Here is a 21,607-nt window from a genome sequence, read left to right as displayed (position 1 = left end):
GAGAGCAGCAGGTAAGCGCATAGTCCCTCCTGCTAGCCCTCAATGTCTACGTGTATTTAAAATTGAGAGGTGGGCAACGACGCCAGGGGTGAGGTGTACACCCTGATGGTAATTGGGATTCCGTGTAGCGTGCCCACCCCCAAGATCCTATATGTATGTGTAATGAGAGTGTGAGTAATGTGAATGTCTAAGTTGCGGGATAAAATTGAGGCAGAGGCAGCCAGAAGGGGACAGAGGGGGGGGGTTACCTCCTCTGCACCCTGGTGACACACCCCTACTCCAAGGCCCTGCATGTGTGGGTGGTTGTGGTGGAGCGGGAAGAGGGAGGCAGCTGGAGATGGGGAGGGAAGGAAGGGAGGGGCAAGTGACCCCTCCCTGGGGCCAGCTCCCCCGCTGACCCCAGTAGGCACCCCCATACTCCGCGACCCGCCAGGGAAGGGGGGCCCAGGCCCATCCGAACCGGGGCCCAGTGCAGCGGCGCCGCCCGGCCCCACAGAGCCCGGGGCAGTCCACCCAACCCCACCACAGAGAAAACTGCACCCACCCCATCATCCACTCATCTTCCAGACTACATAAGACAATAGACGCCCAGGCTGAGATCTTCCTCCACCTCTCCTGTATCTCCCCCTCTTGCAGAGAGAGTTCCTGAGAGAGGAGAGCTCCTGCAAGATGTGACAACCCCCCCCCCCCCACCAGTTGAAGAGCCCCCCAGGTGGCTCGGCGCACCGGCGGCACCCTGCGCCAGTGGTGGGCCCCCATATACCCACCGGCCCACAACCCCGGCAACACACCAACCAGGACCCAGGCCCCCGAGGCCCGGCCAGGGCCCCAGGCCAGAGCCGGAGCGCGCCCAGAACCTCACGCCCGTCCCGGACCCACCCAGGGGCAGCCAGGCTACCAGGTCAGTAACCCCCGTCCGTCAGCACAGACCCTCCCCTAGCCCTGCTGCACGTAGCCACGAGGAAACCGTCACCTAAGAGCCAACAGAGCCCCTAATTGGCCATGACCGCTACCCCGGGTTGAGCCCCCCAAGGAAGATGCTCCCGGGGAACCCCCCGACGCCCTAAGCCTGACCCTACCCCCACACCAATCACAACAGTGAAGGCGAGACCAAAATATGACCCCCCACCCCCACTAGGTGATGGAGCTGATCAGAGGAGCCCAGAGCGATTGATCTGATGTGGTGGCAGAGGCTGTATCAAGACTAATGTAATCTAATAGATAATTTCTATATTGGTTAGAATTAAGATTGTTTTTATTTTTCCAGTTCATGAGGACTGTTTTCTTGGCTATGCATAGGGCAGTGAAAACCATATGGGCTATATTCTTTTCTGAAGTGACATTATCTAAGCTGCCCAACAAACACACTAAGGGGGAAGTTGGAATGTTACATTTCAGACACTTTGATAAGTCTTCACATATCTCGCGCCAAAACTTCTGAACTGGTGGACAGAACCAAAGAGCATGGATATAATTGTCCGGTGAATTGGTTTGGCAGTGTGAGCAGTTGTTGGTAGATGCAAAGCCCATCTTGAACATCCGATGACCTGTATAGTGCACTCTATGTAGTATTTTGTATTGAATTAATTGAAGACTGGGATTTCTGATTAGATGAAAGGTTTTTAAGCAAATCTGAGACCAGAAGTTTTGGTCTAAGTTAACTGATAAATCCGCTTCCCATTTTGCAATAGGAAGTGATATTGATTCATCTGTTTTAGAAAGCATTCTGTATATTTTGGATAGTAATTTGGGGGTTTTAAGAGTAAAAAATTGAACCACACTTGGTGGTGTTTGTAGTTCAACTTGACCCGGTTTAAATTTCTTTTTTATTATGGATTTAATTTGTTGATATTCTAAAAATCTTTTCTTGTTGATCCCATATTGTGTAACTAGTCTGTCAAATGAAATAAATTCTGTTCCTTCTAGTATATGTTCTACATATTTGATTCCTTTACCATTCCAATCTGAAAAGTTTATCATATTATTGTTTTGTAATATGTCAGGGTTGTTCCAGATAGGTGTACGTTTGCATGGGATTAATGAAGACTCTGTCAACTTCAGAAACTCCCACCATGCTGTCAGAGAAGAGCTGATGTTGATGCTTTTGAAGCATTCATGTCGTTGGATGTTTGAGCTGATAAATGGTAGATCTGAAATCTCTAGATTATTGCAAAGTGCTTGTTCTACATCTAGCCAAGGTTCATCTAAAAGGGTATGTTTTAGCCATCCTGAGATAAACTGAAGCCTGTTGGCTAAGAAGTAGTGCTGAAAGTTAGGTAGTTCTAATCCTCCTTTATCCTTGGTCTTTTGTAGTGTTTTTAAGCTTATACGTGGGGGCTTATTTTTCCAAAGGAATTTGGACATATATGAATCTAGAGATCTGAACCAATCTTGCGGCGGTTTAGTTGGGATCATTGAGAATAAATAATTTATTTTTGGTAATACCATCATTTTTATAGCAGCAACCCTTCCCATGAGTGATATGGGTAGACATTTCCATCTAGCCAGATCACCTTCTACTTTCTTTAAAAGTGGTGTATGGTTTAATTTAGTTAGATCTGCAAGCTTGGGAGAAATATTAATACCTAAATATTTTATATTTCCCGATTGCAGTGGAGTAGAAGAGGAATTATGGAAGCAGCAATTAATAGGAAGGACTGTAGATTTTGACCAGTTAATTGAGTAATCTGATATTCTTGCAAAAGAGTTTATCAATTCAATCACCCCAGAGATATTGGTTTGTGAATTTTGGAGAAAGAGTAACACATCATCAGCATAAAGGCTGATTTTATGTTCCACGTTCTTGCATTTTATGCCCTTAATTGCTGAATTCTGTCTAATTGCTGCTGCTAGTGGTTCGATAAAAATTGCAAACAGTGAAGGGGAGAGTGGGCATCCCTGCCTGGTGCCCCTCAGGAGACATAAGCTGGAGGATGTCTGGTCATTTGTTCTGACACAAGCTGTTGGGGAATTATATAATATTTTTAACCAGTTGATGAAAGAAGATCCAAAACCAAATTTGTGTAAAGTTGCAAATAGAAATTTCCAGTTAACTCTGTCAAACGCTTTTTCTGCATCTAAGGAAAATATTGTAGTTTCAAGGTTTTTACTGTATGAGTAGTCTATCAAATTAATGGATAAATTCTAAGTTTATGAGAATGCATCAATTTGTCTGAAGAAGTAATTACACTCTAATCAATGTTTATGAGTAAAAATGATTTTTTTTTTCAATTTATTAAACTAGGCCTTAACACAGTATCATGCAAATTCTGTAATAACCAGATGAAAACATGAGTGAAGTTGCTACAGTAAATAAATGCATATCCCATGCCATAATACTTAGGAGATTGTAGTTTGTGACGATACAGCAAATGAAGCAGAAATGGTACAGAAATTTCAGGAAACTAAAACAATGTAAAAGCAGACTAAAAGTATATAGCCATTAAATGCTCAACCATAGACCTTTGTTTTTATGTCATCTGACTTTCTTCACTCTATTCTATTCATTTACAAGGCAATATTGTTACTACTTAACTTCCCTTTCATTTCTACTGTCCAATAACAATCCTAGTAATAATTAAAAAGTCTTTTACAGTGTAGTCCATTTTGCTTCAGAAAAGTGTTTTGGAGTATGCAGCTGCAACCAAGCTTTAAAATATTTTGGAGCTGATAATATTGTCTTTGAGTGACAAGTTTTTCACAACAATGAGCTCAACTAGCAAAGCTAATTTAGCTCAGTGTAATTAAAATGTAAGAGTTGCAATTAGTAACGACAAATATGTTCTCATAAATAGAGCCGCAATTAAGCTGTAGAAGTTCTGGATGTCGTGCACAGCATTCCCAAACACTGCCGTATCACTGTCAAATTAAACGTGACACCTTTGTAGAATAATTACACAAACCAGTGAGAGGATGACACTCATGTCCGTGGTACTGCTTTCAGTGGCATTTGCAGAAGACGCTGCTTCAGGGTTTACAGCAGCATGCTAATTGCTCTTGAGATTATCCTGACAGCTTTTCTCTTCATCCACTACCTAAGTTTGCATTTTAAATTTTTTACATGTAATTGTAGTGTTGAAGGCATACATTCGAAGGCACACAATTTAGAGCTATAAAAGCCATTGAGGTCAATTCCTTGCTACTTTATAATACTGTGCTATTAGCTTAATGTTTCATTGCCTGATCACAATAACATGAGATGTTTTCTGCATATTTTGAAGATTTCTTAAGTAGAACACTGGGAAGAATTGAAGTAGCATTGGCTTTATTGTTTGAATATAATCTGGAAGTGTGTGACTGATTTGTGATAACCAGACACAAAGCCAACCTTAATGGTCAAAGAGTTGCTTTTAGAAAAAATCAAACAGTGTTAGAAATATGCTCAGCTGTGGGGTTACTCACAAGGTGTAATTCAGGGCGCTGCTACAAAATAGCACTAGTCAATTCGTTCTGGATGAATAAATAGATGAATGCAGCACACAACCTGTACACTCTTCCAAGACAGTGCAGTCATTACGAGTTGAAGTTACTGTAGTCACAGTGTCAGTGCTAATTTTCAGCTCAAGGCTGCTGGGAATAATCAGAATCCTATCATGCAAGACAGACACAACACGCTATAATCAATACAGACAATTACAAACTACACTATTCACTTTGCATGGAGGAATGGAAAGAGTAAAGAACAGATCCAAGTCAACTGGGCAAAATGGTTTGAGGATTAAAGCATGCGGTGTATCAGAGGGTAAAATTCTATAATGAGTTTTAAAGTTAATGTCTTGAGTTGGTGAAAAGTCACACATTTACAAATTTGATCAGGGTCTCTGAGGGGTTGTAGGGGTCGTACTTGTTGTACTGCAGAAGGTAAAGTCCACTGAATGGGGTCAACCATTCCAGCACTTAATTCTTTGTGAATCATAAAATCCACATTTTATGATCAGTGGCACACTTTTTGTAAGCGAATTGGTCTGGTGACTTTTTGAATTGCATGTCAAATCTAGAGTGTCAGACCATTTTTTTTAATGTTACAGATAATTCACAGACAGTTATGTAGAGACAATTTAAAATGTTTGCTTTGGAAAACCTGATTTAAAAGGAGAGACAGCCTGGATCCCACCTACATGAGCTCTGACAACACGGAGGCAGACTTGCATTCTCTAAAGCTGCTTCCTTACACACTGTGTCTGCTCCCCATTCACCTAAGCTAGACATGTCATTCATATGAACATAATGAAAATGAATGCCACTACTTAAAGTGAAGCTGTTAAATGGGACAATTAAATGAGAATAATTCATATTGGCTAACCTGTCAGTGTCGGTAATACTGGGTGAACTTAAAGTGTTGCAGATGCTGACAGCATTTTATTACATAACAGTTAATGCCCACCTGAAAATGCACCAACCACCTTTAAATTAATAGAATCTATTGGTATTAACTTTACAAAGGCCAATACAATGGAGGGCAGCTGTGTTGACTTATGTGACTTAAACCACATAAGTTGATATTGTTTATTATGCTGCAGGCTAACTGCTGCCTCTCTGAAAAAGGTCATGGTTCAGGGAGGCTCCTGTAGCGCTTTGCAATAATTCACAAAAAAAGTTTTCCATGAAAACAAAAGTCACTCAGAGCTTGTGACTTCCACCAAGTTCTGTACTAAGGCTTTTTTAACCTAGTGCATGCTTATGTGTTTGGATGGTGGAAAGGTTTGGCCATGTCAGTAATGTTTTTCTCTGGGGCGATCGTGGCTCAAGAGTTGTGTGTTCGTCTTGTAATCAGAAGGTTGCTGGTTTGAGCCCCGGCTCGGACAGTCTCAGTTGTTGTGTCCTTGGGCAAGACACTTCGCCTACTGGTGTTGGCCAGAGGGGCCGATGGTGCGATATGGCAGCCTCGCCTCTGTCAGTCTGCCCCAGGGCAGCTGTGGCTACAACCGTAGCTGCCTCCACCAGTGTATGAATGTGAGAGTGAATGAATGTGAGTATTGTAAAGCGCTTTGAGGGGTCCCAAAAAGCACTATATTATTGTTCCCTGCACAATACTTTTAATAAGTATTGCAAATTTTAAATTATTATCAATACAGATAACTTTCTTAAACATAAAATGCACTGGACTATACTGTATAAAAATAAAGAAGATATACTGCTAGCACACAGTTCATAGCTTCAGGTTTAAAACAAAGAGACGTAAAACTGAAAACAAAATATCCACAAATATTTGTCCCTTTTTAGTAGAATCAGAATTTACACACCAACACACATCAACCCTCTGAAAATTATAGTCTTCCTTTTACACTCTATTACTTCAGGTGAATGTCTGGAATAGCTGAACTCTAATGGTTACAAAATGAAAAGCTAAATATCTCCATAAATCAATATCAAACACAAAATAATAATTTAAGAGCACATAATCGTTAATCAGTTATTCACATATTCTAGATACCTCTAACCTGTCGCTTTTGATTTGCCACAGGGCCTCCTAAGCAAGTGACTGAGCTCCTTGAACTTTTTTGCTCCACAACAAACTATGGAACACAGAATTTAGGCTTACAAGACAAATAATTAGACCGTGTGAAGAGTTATGATTATTTTATTTTCCAACGCAGGTGGGACAGCCAGTCCACCTCTGCTCCCTCACCTTCCATAAACTCACTAATACTCCCAGAATATCAAATAAACTGAGTAAAGACTCACCAAACAATAAATGTGTGTATACTTAGCTTCCAGTATCAGTCATTGATGAACTAGTAAAAATGTAGGTTAATGGAATCCCTATTCTCCATTACAAGCACTATTAGACCATTAATGAAAGCAAACTGTAAACATGACTGAATATTAGTTAGTAATCTGTTTTCTGTTTCATGCCATATTCTGCTGATATGTTTTGAATCTCCAGTGAAAGGCCACATCAGGTGAACTCTGAACATTATGCTGCTGTAATAAACTCTGCTTCTTAGAAAGTTGTTGTGTTGTTTGAAGAACAGATTTCTGTGTACAAATGCTGCATGAATAAATATCAAGCGCTACATTAAAATGATCAAAGTGAATTCAAGGTTTACCATAATTTAGTATGTTTTAGTTATTTCCCCAGTTTGAGCTTTGCTGTATTGCCAGCCTTTAGGATTATCACTGATTAATTTGACTTCAATCACAAATGTTAAAAGCCATAGTCTTACACCGGATCATCACTCCAGCTAGAAGAGAAAGTGTGAGGGGCTAATCTCAGTGTGACAAGGATTTAATTTAACCTTACAGGCTGTATATTACTTTATTATTTAACTTTAAGCCTAATGAAGTGGGTTTTTGCTTTCTTTATGCTTTTATACGACCTGCATGGAACAACCCAATATGAACACATTTGGTGAGGAAGCCTAAGATGCACTTTTTGTAGTCCATCTTCAAAAAATTGTAGTTTCAATGCTGTAGAGTCATGTCATCAACAACTTCAACTGATAAATTATTAAATAATAATAATAATAATAATAATGGATTGGATTTATATAGTGCTTTTCAAGGCACCCAAAGCGCTTTACAATGCCATTATTCATTCACTCTCGCATTCACACACTGGTGGAGGCAAGCTACGGTTGTAGCCACAGCTGCCCTGGGGCAGACTGACAGAAGCGAGGCTGCCATATCGCGCCATCGGCCCCTCTGGCCAACACCAGTAGGCAGCAGGGTAAAGTGTCTCGCCCAAGGACAAACACAATGAACAGGACAGAGAGCCTATTGCAAGTTCAGTCTGATTTTCTGAGTACTACGTTTCTCTTTACTTGAGAACTTCACATCTTTCCACATGATATTTTTGATTGAAGTCAAATCATTAGAAAAAGGTAATTTATTTTTATTTTGGTATTTAGAAACAACGTATGTGAAAAGGAATTGATTAGAATGGCTATCAATACAAGACATACATACACCAATACAAGTCAGAATGCATATTACTGATATCACACACACACACACACACACACACACACACACACACACACACACGCACGCACCCACACACACACAATGACTGACTGGCTCATTAGAGGAGAAATGTGGAGCAGTTTATCACAGGGAGTTCATGCAGATCTAGAGCATTATCGACCTAAAAATGGCACAGCCTGTCACTGCTTTGTCACAGCTATCGACATGCTGTCTAGAGCTGGATGGATCTCTGTTCCATGGCTTTAATTGGCTGCTCTGATATCCACAGAGATTGATCAGTTGTTTCACAGCTTACAGATGAACCACACAGGAATCCACAGGATCAGCCAATGGTTGTTCAACAACCTCTCCATAAACCTGGACAAGAATTTCACTCTTCTCAGAGAGCAACACTATTCCATCCATTCATTCTCTCCCGCTTATCCTTTTCAGGGTCGTGGGGGAAGCCTGGAGCCTATCTCAGCCAGATCTTAGGAGCCTTAACCTCCTAAGATCCAAACTCTTCCACGGCATGCATTTTTTATTTCTCTTTGATATTTGGGCTGATTGGGACCCGATGAAAGTAAAAACAAAGAATTACCAGATTTTTTTTTTTACCTCATTTTTGTTTTTTTCTTTTTGCCTGTCCCGTTTGGATCTTTAGCCATCAGAATTGTTGTCTGAAGGGCAAGAAAGATGCCAAGCGGATTTACTTTACCAATTGGATCATCATGGCCTTGCATATTGATCCATTTGATTGACCTTTATTATAATTATGTACTTATTTGATTTGATTTTCAGTTGTTACAGACGGGACAGACATGACTGGGGGATAGGACAGGGAGAAAGAATGAAAGAAAGAGAGGGAGAGAAAGAAAAACAGAGGGGAGAAGAGATGGTGAGGAAGGGGGGAAGAAAAAAAAAAGAAATGCAAACAAAACACCTGGATCACCTGTATGGAGATAAGAAAAAACAGAAGAGAAAACAAACAAAAAAGAGCAACATAATAAATACAACACCATCTCAATAAACTAGCTAACAGAAGTTAACAGTAGATACTAAATATTATATGTTATTGTGCAGTACGCAAGATTGACAGCGCACAAGGTGCTTTGAGGTAGCAGCCAAGAAAGGTGTAGTTTGTGTCTGTGAACACCCGTGTGTACAGCTGTGTGCATCAGCACGCTTGTATTCAAAAGGTTTCTCCATGTAACGATCTGCTAGGGAGTGTGGGGAGCCATAACCCCATCCCCCAGGGACGAAGCAGGTATGGAGGAGGTCCAGGCCCCAGATATCCAGAGGCCCCAGAATATGAGGACCCAAGGAGGACCACCAGGGGGGCAACCGTGCCACCCTCCGGGGAAGAGCTGAGGAGAGCCCCAAATGAGAGGTCACCCAGCAGCCACGGAGCAGAAGCAGAGAGGGTTGCAGTGATGTGCCTGCGAGCTCTGCCGGCAGCCAGCTGTGCCAGAGAGGACTGGGCCCCAGGCCCAGAGGCCAGAGGCCTGAGGTCACCCTACCCCCCGGAAGGGGCCCAGCCGGGCCACAGGTGCCAGGCCCCACCAATCGGCCACCAGGAGTGAGTCGGTACATACATGAGTGCCCAGCCCCAGACACAACACACCAATGTCTGAGGGCATCAGTTGGGGCTGGGGGCCTGGGAGGAGGTGCTGGCCGTCGGATTGGGGTCTGGGATGCGGGGCCTCCCTGCTACTGCAGATAAGGAGGGAAGGGTTACATCTCCTGGGTCTGGGTACGGTTTGCCCATCTGGGGGCAGGGGTACCCGGACCTGGGATATAGAGTATGAATCTGTGTACAGTGTCTATTTGTGTCTGTCTCCACGTCGAGTGAGTGCTGAGTATTTGTTTGTGTATATGGGGGTGGGAATGCACGTTTGTGTCTGCGTGCGCCTGTTCGTCTGTGTCTATATGTCAGCTTGGGTCTTAGACTCCACCTCTCTGGGAACATCTCAGGCTCTCCGAGGTATGGAGGCCTATCTCCCCTCACCACACTCCCTGCCAGTGGCTGATTTTTGTTTCTAAGAAAAATGAGAGCCAGAAAGGTGAAGTCCTTTACATTTAAAGAACCAACTGTTCTACAGTAAACACTGTAAGGGCCAAAGCTTAAGCCTTTGACTTACATAGACCTACACAACTGCACTTATAAGGTGTAAAGCAGAGAGCAGCTTGCACACATTTTTTTTTTTTGCCATACTGACAAACTAGCAGGCAGATTTACCCAACAGTTTAAAGTCCTTTCTATTTATGCCTCAATCTTCAATTGTGGCCAAAGTAATTAATATTTCTAACATTTACAAAATAATATATTTTCTAAGAAAGTGGTTAATAATTGTACATTTTATTACGATACTGTAACCTACAGTCACGTAAAAGAGACAGTTTTCATAGGACTCTGACTGTGAGTACATTTCATGATTCATTGTCCTGTAGCAGGACTTAATTTGAGCCAAGCTTTAGTTGTTGGACAGATGGCCTCACATTGCAGAGAGTTCATGTTCAAATCGGCGATTCTAAGGTGCCCAGGTCCTGTGGCAACAAAAGAAAAACAAATCATCATCCCTCCACAACTGTGCTGCACACTTGAGATGGTTGTGCTAATATGCTGTGTTTTGTTTTCTCCAAATGTGGTGAGTGCATTACAGACAAACATCTGCACTTTGGGCTCATCTGTCCAAAAGACATTGTTCCCGTAGTCTGCTTCCGCTTCCATACAACCCATACTTGTTTGGTCCATTGTGAACATTAACAGAATATTGCATTTATGACACTTTAGATGCTTATAACACTGCACTACTACAAGAAAGAGAACCAGGGCAACCAGAGCAGTCTCAATACTTCATCACCTGGAATAGGAACAGTTTTCTGTGGGATGCTCTGGTTTGTGTGCTTTTCAGGGACTTTCCCCCTTTTTAAAACCTACATATTTTCTGTTCCTCTGTGTAATATCATGTCGTTCTTAGTAAGGCAGTGGAAGAATTCTCAGAAAAACATCAATCAACATTAAATAATAATAAATATAAATTAATATTGGTGGCCTCCAGCTCGCCTTGGAACGGTTCGCAGCCGAGTGTGAAGCAGTGGGAATGAGAATCAGCACCTCCAAATCTGAGGCCATGGTCCTCAGCCGGAAAAGGGTGGAGTGTCCACTCCGGGTCAGGGACAAGTTCCTACCCCAAGTGGAGGAGTTTAAGTATCTTGGGGTCTTGTTCATGAGTGATGGGAGAAGGGAGCGGGAGATTGACAGACGGATTGGTGCAGCGGCCGCAGTGATGAGCTGAGTGTAAAAGTGAAGATCTCAATTTCTGCTCTCTCGATCTACGCCCCTACCATCACCTATAGTCACGAGCTGTGGGTAGTGACCGAAAGAACGAGAACGTGAATACAAGCGGCGGAAATGGACTTCCTCTGAAGGGTGGCTGGCCTCTCCCTCAGAGATATGGTAAGAAGTTCAGCCATTCGGGAGGGGCTCAGAGTAGAGCTGCTGCTCCTCCACATCGAAAGGAGTCAGTTGAGGTGGTTCAGGCATCTGACAAGGATGTCTCCTGGGCGCCTCCTGGGTGAGGTTTTCCAGGCATGTCCCACAGGGAGGAGGCCCCGGGGCAGACACGGGACACGCTGGAGAGATTATATCTCTCGGCTGGCCTGGGAACGCCTTGGTGTTCCTCCGGACAAGCTGGAGGAGGTGGCTGGGGAGAGGGAGGTCTGGGCTTCTCTGCTTGGGCTGCTGCCCCCGCAACCCGGCCCCAGATAAGCAGAAGAAAATGGATGGATGGATGAATATAATCATTTGTCATTGTGTTGCCATTAATATGTTGTATGGCATTGTTTAAATCTATTCAATTCAATTCAATTCAATTTTATTTATATAGCGCCAAATCACAACAAATGTCGCCTCAAGGCGCTTCATAGATACAGAGAAAAGCCCAACAATCATATGACCCCCTATGAGCAAGCACTTTGGCGACAGTGGGAAGGAAAAACTCCCTTTTAACAGGAAGAAACCTCCGGCAGAACCAGTCTCAGGGAGGGGCGGCCATCTGCTGCGACCGGTTGGGGTGAGAGAAGGAAGACAGGATAAAAGACATGCTGTGGAAGAGAGACAGAGATTAATAACAGATACGATTCAATGCAGAGAGGTCTGTTAACACATAGTGAGCGAGAAAGGTGACTGGAAAGGAAAAACTCAATGCATCATGGGAATCCCCCGGCAGCCTACATCTATTGCAGCATAACTAAGGGAGGATTCAGGGTCACCTGGTCCAGCCCTAACTATATGCTTTAGCAAAAAGGAAAGTTTTAAGCCTAATCTTAAAAGTAGAGATAGTGTCTGTCTCCCGAATCCAAACTGGAAGCTGGTTCCACAGAAGAGGGGCCTGAAAACTGAAGGCTCTCCCTCCCATTCTACTTTTAAATACTCTAGGAACAACAAGTAGGCCTGCAGAGCGGGAGCGAAGTGCTCTAATAGGGTGATATGGTACCACAAGGTCATTAAGATAAGATGGGGCCTGATTATTTAAGACCTGCATGCAAGTATGAATGTCAGCAGAAGCATATGAGATAGCAGGGTTGCCAAACTCGTTTTAGTTTAATCTTAAGTGAGCCTGATCAGTCAAGCTCTGCTTTCTGTCAGTGAAAAGAAGTTTAACTATACATTTAAATCTTAATAAGAGAAAGAGAAGTGCAACAGTCTGTCTCCGTTTTTCCTTATGATAATGAAATTCTGCTGTAGTACATGAAATCTTTCAGCATGACTCTTTGGGTTTAAACTGTAAGAAATAAATCTGTAAAATTACAGAAAAATAATCCTATATCATCAAGTTTTTAATTTACAAGAAAGGTCCTTCTTTTTTGGACACATTATTAAAAGAACAACAACATGAATTTCTATAGTTTGCAGTGAAGAAAAGTGTTATTTAATTGTGTATCTGTTACTCAATTACTTTGGTGTAGAATGACTAACCGTGGAGGTGGTCATAATCAGTAGGAAAATCTGTATAATGTGTATTTGACAACCCCTAGGGTATAACTACATATTTAGAAAATAAGTAATAGTGATCATATGATATTTTCTTAAAGATAATAAATAGTGAAAGAAAACATAAAGGACGATGACATTCATTCAAACCTAAAAATCTTAACAGCCATTGTACATATTAAACCTGCAGGTCTAAATATATGCATATATAAAGTATGCAGTGTGCACTTCAATAATACAGCACATAGGGCTGTTCGATATAACGATATATATCGGATGACGATATAAAAACGTCTATCGTTTCATTTTACGCTATCGCTTGTTTTGTGGTGTCGCAAAATAAACTGTTTACGGCAATATTTTTTCATCGTTTTGATGGTCACTGTAGTGGCTATTAATTTCTTAAAGTTCTCTATTTCTCTTATATTTAATATAACCACACTACAGACGGACAAGCGCCTGTTTTTATGCGTTGTGGTTAGCAACAACGACGGTACCAGCATCACGTGTCCGCTTGTTTATGTTCCACATAAACCTTTCACAATAAAGATCAAGATCCTGTTGAGACTTTTCAAAATAAACTGAATCACGTGAAAGAGCAGATTATTTACGGATGAGAAGTAAAAAAGAGCCGCCAGGTGCTAAAAAAATAAACCTTAGACTCAAACGTTAGAACAGGCTTTTCCCCGCAGCACGCAGTGTAATAAATACTCACAAAGAAAACGGCGGCTGTTACAACTTATGTCTAAAAAATGTATAGTTTCATGCATCGGTTAAAACACTCGACTCCAGCTACATGACGCGCAGCTGGAAACACTTCCCGCAAGTCGAGATTCACAGAATTTACAGAAAATGTTACATTTTTGTGATTTATGTCGTTATCGGGACGATAGAATTCTTATATCGGGATATGAGATTTTGATCATACCGCACAGCCCTAACAGCACATGCAATTCGTACATGTGTGCTTGGCAGCAGTTAGGGCAGAAAGACAGTTAATCAGCCACCTGTCTTTTTTCATAGTTTTTCCAAAGGGACGTGCCAAGAAGGCAACCGCTGAGAGTGAAAGACAGTATCTTGATTACATTTTTCATCAAAACAATAGGCCCTCTCCAAGACTAGCAACCGGCAGCAGCCCAAGCATATAATTGAGAAGATTTAATATTGCTAGGTAGGGAAGCCTCTTTCCCTGTGGGTTAGAGAAGCATACAGATACCAGGAATGAGAGCATGAAAGGACATTTTTGGCACAAAGGACATGGGCCTATAATATTTTTTACAAAAAAGGAGTTTGTGGTGACATAATACTACTTTTTTTTTTTTTAGCAAAAGGGCATTTGCAAGGAATCATAGCTGGATTGTTCTTGCCTGAGATACAGTTATTCTGATAGTCTAAATATTGATCATGACAACATGAAATATGACTTGAGCTGTTAGCATAATGGACAGTTTAACTAGACAGAGATCTGAAATGAATAGAAAATGATGATCAAGGATGAATTAAGGGGTGGTGGCTCTCTGCTCCCAGACAGAGAACACTGTATGTTTTGATGAGTCACTTTCTGATCTCTCGTTTCCAAACAAATTAGGCAGAACACAAGCACTGGAGGAGAGCAGCTTGATGAGGTCTGCAAAATCAATATGCTATTAAAATCTGTCTTTGCCCGCCTCTGCCCATCTGTGCCCTCTGACTGGAATAACTTAGTGTGTCCTGACCAGTCCTGGCTGACTGAGGGGCTGGCAGAACCTGCTGTACATGTACGGAGACACACGGATATTTTCTTCAGCTCTGTGATTAAACAGTCACAGTCAACTATTTCACAACATTGAAGACCATAAAGAATAATAACATTGGCTTCTTCAAGGCCACCTGGGTTGGCTGGAAGACTGTTTACTTAGCCTAGCAGGGCGAAGGACACTGTCTCAGCTGAACTCTGGACACGCACACACATACATATACACTGATATGCACACACTCATCCCCCCTCCCTTCGACGCTTATTCCCTTTCGATGCTGACGGGGATCTAATTCTGTCTAATTCGGCGGTCTCTCACCCCTTACCCACCCCTGTTGCTTGTCATGTGTTTCTTTGGTGTATTAAGAGTTTTTTCATGTGCTATGTGCAGAGGTGTTTTTTTCTGTTCTCAAACTGATCTCCCTGTTGGAGCTCAGTCTGGGGGGGGGGGGGGGGGGAGTTATTTTTTTCTCCTTATCTTTCCTCATGTGGTGCATTTTCCATCGTTATACCTCTCTGACCTGTCTTCCCCATGTGATGTTTTGTGTAATGTATGTATGGTCGGAGGGTAAGATGGCGCCGCCATTGCGTGCAATAGGTCGGCAGCCTTATGAAATTTCCCCTTGTGGGACTAATAAAGGTATATCATATCATATCATATCAAAGGTACATCCAAATCTGTAACCAGTACCAAAATCTGCAGGTGAGAGCAGAACAACGTACATCAGTTTTACCCAAGTAAGATTATCCTGAAACCAGCGCTAATTTGATTTCTTCCACCGAATTCTCATCCCACCATTTATACTGCACTCTTCTAAGATGCTAATCTAGTGGAAATGAAGGGACCACTAAACAGTTTTAAGCCAGTAAAAGGATACATTGCTATAGCAATGCTAATGCTAACTAGCAAACCATTTTTTCACTCACTGATGAAATTTTTTGTGGTGCTATTTGGTGTTTATGCTGGTTAAATTGTTTCTTCATTGCAGTGAAGTCACTAATATGTGTCGTCAGAGGATCCTTGTGTTGTATATAGAGATGGCACGATACCACTTTTTTATGTCCGATATCGATATCATAAATTTGGATATCTGCCGATACCGATGTGAAGCCGATATAGTGTGTTTTTTAATCAATAAAACTGTTTTTTTAATATCTTGCTGTATTTTGTATAAGTTAATACTCAAGTTTAAGTAAACAACAACACTAAAGCTATTCTGTTATACCTGTATGTAAAAAATACACTGCACCCAAAATATTTCATAGTTCAGCAACACTGATCAATCTAATAAACGTAAACCTACTCCATCCTCCCTATTCTGGTATTTTAAAGAGTACTTAGCAGAAATATTAAGCAAACTAACTAATAGGGTTGCAAACTCTCAGCAAAAAAAAAATAGGGAACCACCCTCCACCTCATGATGCTTAATCGATGTAATCAAATTTAATTTGATGCAGGGAAAAAAATGCACAGAAATACATTTTTTTCAAGAATAATTAAATAGATTCAACATCTTTCTTCAACAGAATTGCAGAATTCACAGATGGTATCTTCCCAAAGGAAAAAGTACTATAGCTTACTAGGGTATATTAGACTTAATAGTTACTATATACAGTAATGGACTTCTATACATTTTACATCAGATTAAAACTTTGGGTGTAAGATTCAGAGAATTATTAAAAGCTAGACATTTTAAATGAGAATAAGAAAGAAAAGTATGTCTTTGTGACCCCTTTTCCCTGTTCATGCCCTATCGGCCCCCCTGGCTAAACTTTGCTAGATCCGCCCCTGCACAGTTACCAGCCGTCAGCTACGCAGAAAAAGATCCTGGTGTAGAAAGTAATATTAAATAAATTCTAACAACAGATTATCAAGCTTAAACGTGCTGCTGTTGTTCAGCCGCTGGTTTCCTCTTTCTGGTGCAAAGTGGGCCAAAAACAAACAAGAGAGCCGGGGCTTGTGACAGAAAAGCCGATCAGCTGATCATTAATTAGTTTCACGATTGAAGTAGCAGCAGGAGAGGGAGGGGGAGAGAGGCAGTCGCTCTATATATCGGTTGTTAAGCTTAACTTGGGAATGCTTTACAAACATTCAGAGATGAACTTACACACTTGCTTTACTTCTCTCTGGGATTCCTCGGAGATGAAATGTCGGTTTGGTAGCGGCTACAAATACACACAGCTGCTCTATCACGTGATGCATACTGCTCCCACATGCAACGATTATGCCCTGTCGCACATTTTGTGAGGTGCTTTTTTGATATTTAATGGATACCGATACGTAATATCGGATCGGTCCATCTCTAGTTGCATATATTCCAAAAATGTGGTGGATAGCACGAATAGTAGCTTTCAAGCTTTGCAACAACATTTCTGGCAAGTTGAGGGCAACATTGCCCTGTCAAAACTATACTGCACACGTACGTGTACGTAGAGTTGTTCTTTGGGCTTTTGTGTCTTAGCCCCATCCTCCACTAACAACTACCCATCAGTAGATCTCCACAGGCATTCCAGTTCAGTGGTCATTCATTCATTTAAAAATAGGATGTCAGCACCTCTTCAGTTCATGAGGCAGTCAGTTCATCACTGCAGCTGCATACATTCAACCATCCCACGATACACAGAAAGAAAAGTCTTGTAATCTGACTTGTTATACGAAACTGCTTCCCACTCCATCGCTAGCTGGAGTGACTTTTTTAAGCTCTTTGCTTGGATAAAACAAATATTGATCAGGTCTGTCATCACCTATTTCCTGTATATCTGATAACATAAAAACATGTTATATTACACTTAGCAGAGAACAGAAGAGAGCTGTGGAAAGACAAACAGACACTTGGAGTAAAAGATTATCTTATGGTTCAAAAGCACATAGATATTTCTCTTGAGTGTTCATCTTCAGTCTGTGACCTCTCGATTGGTTAACTTCCAATTTAGAATGATTCAGCACTCAAATGAAGTATAGAAAGCGTGGCTTTGGCTACACGCCACATGAAAGTAGACAGGTGGGACTGGATTCTGCACTACATGCTCTGTTTAGCTCACGCTTTAGTTTTGTGTAGACTCACTGCTTACCATTTGTTGATCTTATCGTCTGGTTTGATTCTATAGCACCTAAGATGTTATGTGTGCCGAGCTCATCCAAATGGAATTGGGATTTTCTCTCAATAGATATGAGACAGCGCATAAGACCTGATAAGGACTGGATACTTTTTTTTATTATGTCTTGATATGTGAAACTTTAAAACTGACAGAGGTATAATTTCTTTCTATCATGACTGTATAAATTTAAAATTAGAGTCAACATCAGTTTCTGTTTGTGTCATTCAGCGTGAAATAACAAGGGAACAGGCGTCAGCTGCCCGTAAAACAAACTTACTATATATGTATAGTACTATACAGTGCTATATATGATTAAAGTAAAAGTTAAAAGGTTAAACATCACACAAACTAATGAGAAAGCAACAATAACGTTACTAATGATTAGAAACATTATCTAAATTACAAACTTTGCAGTTTTTATACATGGATTAATGGTTTTAATGGAAATGCACCTCGTAGCACTGATGTACTGATGATTAATGTGCACATTGTTTTTCTGTTACTCAGCAGGATAAGGGGCCTAAATTATCTGAACTTGGATGAAGTCTAAGATGACACGGTCAGCTGCTGTATTTCATATCTGCCAAAATCTTTACCGATATTTCATCACAGTTCCAGCTGACTAATGATCTGTGGCTATTATTCACTACAACTCACACAGGTCTTATTTTTGAACAATGGCCAGTGAGCAGGATGTCCTGTTATGAATCATACGGAGAATGCTGAGCATAGAAGCTTCAAATAGCCCCTGCAAATGTACTTCAGCAAACATTTGTGAGGGGAAAAAAAGCAGTGTATATATACTTTCTCTCTCTCTCTCTCTCTCTCTCTATATATATATATATATATATATATATATATATATAGAGAGAGAGAGAGAGAGAGAGAGAGAGAATATACAGAGATATACAATATAAGTATAATATAAAATATATACAGAAAAAAACTCGCTTTTATTATGCCAGAAATAAACTCACTTTAGTTGTGAACATTAGGGAAATTTGTTACATAATTAGAGTTTATATGATTCTCAGGCGGTCTGTGCTGAGGAGCTGACAGAGAAGGATGTAATGAACATTTAGTATTGGTGAAAATGTACATCCACGTAAAAGTTAAACCATGTAAGGTAACTTACATTTTTGATAGTCAGGTTGGCCTCTTAGTGCAATCAGATAGTTCAGAGACAGGGAGGCTAATATTACAAATAACTGCAGAAATTGTATATTACGAGAGATGCTATTAATCACCAGGAACACTAATCACAGCTGTTGTGGAGGCAGCAACACCTTTTTGCTGTGACCTCTGAATCCTGACTCTAACTTGAACTGTTTGATACTGTACATATACAATGAAATATAATATTTTTATGTCACCCAGTTCTTTATATAAAGTGACTGCAGAAAAGTGAAATACTGCATGTTATCTTTTAAAACTAATCTCTCAGTTTTACGACATCATTGTTATCCATATCAAAATGATGGCACTTTTGATGGGATCAATTTTCTTCCTTTTGTACTTGTTTTATTTTTTCAAGGTGTTTATTTTTCTCTTTTGTACTGAGGAACTCTTGCAAATTGTGGATTTTAACTATCTGTATTGACAATAGGTATAAATACCTAGATACATTTTATAGTAGCGATCATGATGTTACAGTAGTTCCATCACACCCTACCAACACAAGACCAATCTTTATCATTTTCTTCCCACAGTCACAGATGTTACATGCAACATTCATGCTGGCTGTTCCAATTAGCACAACGAGGTTCAAAAGGAAGGACGAGGCAGAGAATAACGTGAAACTGAATTATTCCCAGCTCTAGTTAATTATACACCTGCTGTATAATGAAGTGTCTCAAACCAACAATGCATCCATAATGGTTTCATATTTAAAGAAAATTCTGCAATTTCCTCCTGTTTCATCAGATATTGAAGTCTTTAAATGCAAAAACACAATTCATGTCCTTAGAAGAGAGCGCAGATCAACATTAAACTGTCCTGCCAACCAAAGCCCAGGACGCCTTGCACGCCTGAGCTTGAAAGAAGAGGATATCTCCAAGTAAATTCCCCACAATACCATAAGACCACTCTTTGATAGTGCTCATGCAGCCTGGCCTTGCCTACCCACCCACAGAACTGTTGTATAACCCCTGAGAGTGAACTCTGGGTCCCCCACATCAGTCTCACACTTCTCTAAAACATTTGGGAGTAATAGTAATGTGCTCTGTGTGTTTAACAGCTCAACAAAGAGTTAAGATGCTCTTAGGTGAGTGCAGAGAGTGGCTGTACACAGAGTGGGTGCAGTTAAGGGTCCTATGTGGTTATATAGGCCTAATGCAACAAAACAACTGTTATTAGTGGGATCCATTTGTTACACCTACACTTTACATTCTGCATGAGATCTCAGTCTAGATTTAGGTGTGTGCACTTCATGACGTATTAGTAGTTTGATAAACTGGACCCCTACAACTAAGATTTGAAACATAAGATCTATAGGGAGGGCAGCTCGGTGGCACAGTGGTTAGCACTAGGGGTGGGTTTTTATAATCGATTTATCGATTAAAATCGATTCTGGCTTGGATAACGTAAAATCGATTCATTAAAATCCTGAATCGATTTTTTAATATAAATTTATTTTGCCCGAAATGCCAGAATCTCTGGTGAAATCTCACAAAATTTCAACAACCACCAAACAGCTAAGACAGTAAATGAGAGCAGGAACATGGATTCTGCACAAAGACTTAAACACACAGCCCAACCGCAGATCAGAATCAGTGAGATGTTGCCTTTCTCACAGTCGGGGCTGAAAGCCGACAGCGCGCTGATTCTGATCTGTCGGTGGTCCGCGCTTTGTGTTCACGCCCTTTATGCGCTGATTCTAAAGCTGTTAGTTTTATCTCTCTCCAAACAATATTGACCGAACCAGCAGCAAAAGAAGATCCAAACTACGCTTCACATAAACAAAGTCATGAATTCACTCTGACTTTTATTGTTTTGCTTCGACCACGATGCACAGCTCTCTCTCGCATGCTCGCTCTCTTGCGCGCTCTCTCTCCCTCTCTCTCCCTCTCTCTCTCTGTACTGTTTTCTGCATTATTTGCTTGCTTGTTATGCACAAGTCTACCGTTGTTTACAGCGCTGTCGGCCGATGTTTTTTTGTTTTTTTTTATATACTTCCGAAAATAAAACCTAATTTCGGCCGTTCAATACCGAACAAATTTAAACTTTTTAAAATTATGCAAAATGCAAAACGCTCAGCCTTGTCTCTAATAAAACCGCTGTAACTTCAGAGGTAATGTTCATGTGTTGATTAATGGTTTTCTTTCGTTTTTGATCTACTGCAGAAATTTTTTATAAAATCCCAGAACAGGAAAATCACCTTCATGTTTTTCTGTGTTTTATCCTCAGCTACTTTGACACAAAGGCCTCTGCTGTGATGCTCACACCTTTGATAAAGTCTTGGTGTGTCAGCTTCCTTTTTATAGATACAAAAATATGTAAATGTACTGATCTGAATTATAATATTTCTGACTGTCAAAATTTCCCAGATTCAAATCAAAGTGAATCGAATCGAATTAAATCAAATCGAATCGAATTAAATCGAATCGTGGATCGAATCGATTCAGGACCCTGTGAATCGGAATTGAATCGATTCTAGAAATCAGTGACGATACCCAGCCCTAGTTAGCACTATTGCCTCACAGCAAGAAGGCTCTGGTTTTGAACCCACCATCTAGCCAGGGTCTACCCTGCCTCTCGCCTTAAAATAGCTGGGATAATCTCCATCCCCCTGCAACCCTGAATTGGATAAGGGGAAGAAGATGGATGGATGGAGATCTATAAGTTTGGACTGAGGTTAAATCTAAGGACATGAC

The sequence above is a fragment of the Neolamprologus multifasciatus genome, chromosome 11 (assembly GCF_963576455.1).
Source record: "Neolamprologus multifasciatus chromosome 11, fNeoMul1.2, whole genome shotgun sequence".
In the NCBI taxonomy this organism is placed as follows: Eukaryota; Metazoa; Chordata; class Actinopteri; order Cichliformes; family Cichlidae; genus Neolamprologus; species Neolamprologus multifasciatus.
Note: the sequence above shows the minus strand (reverse complement) of the source record.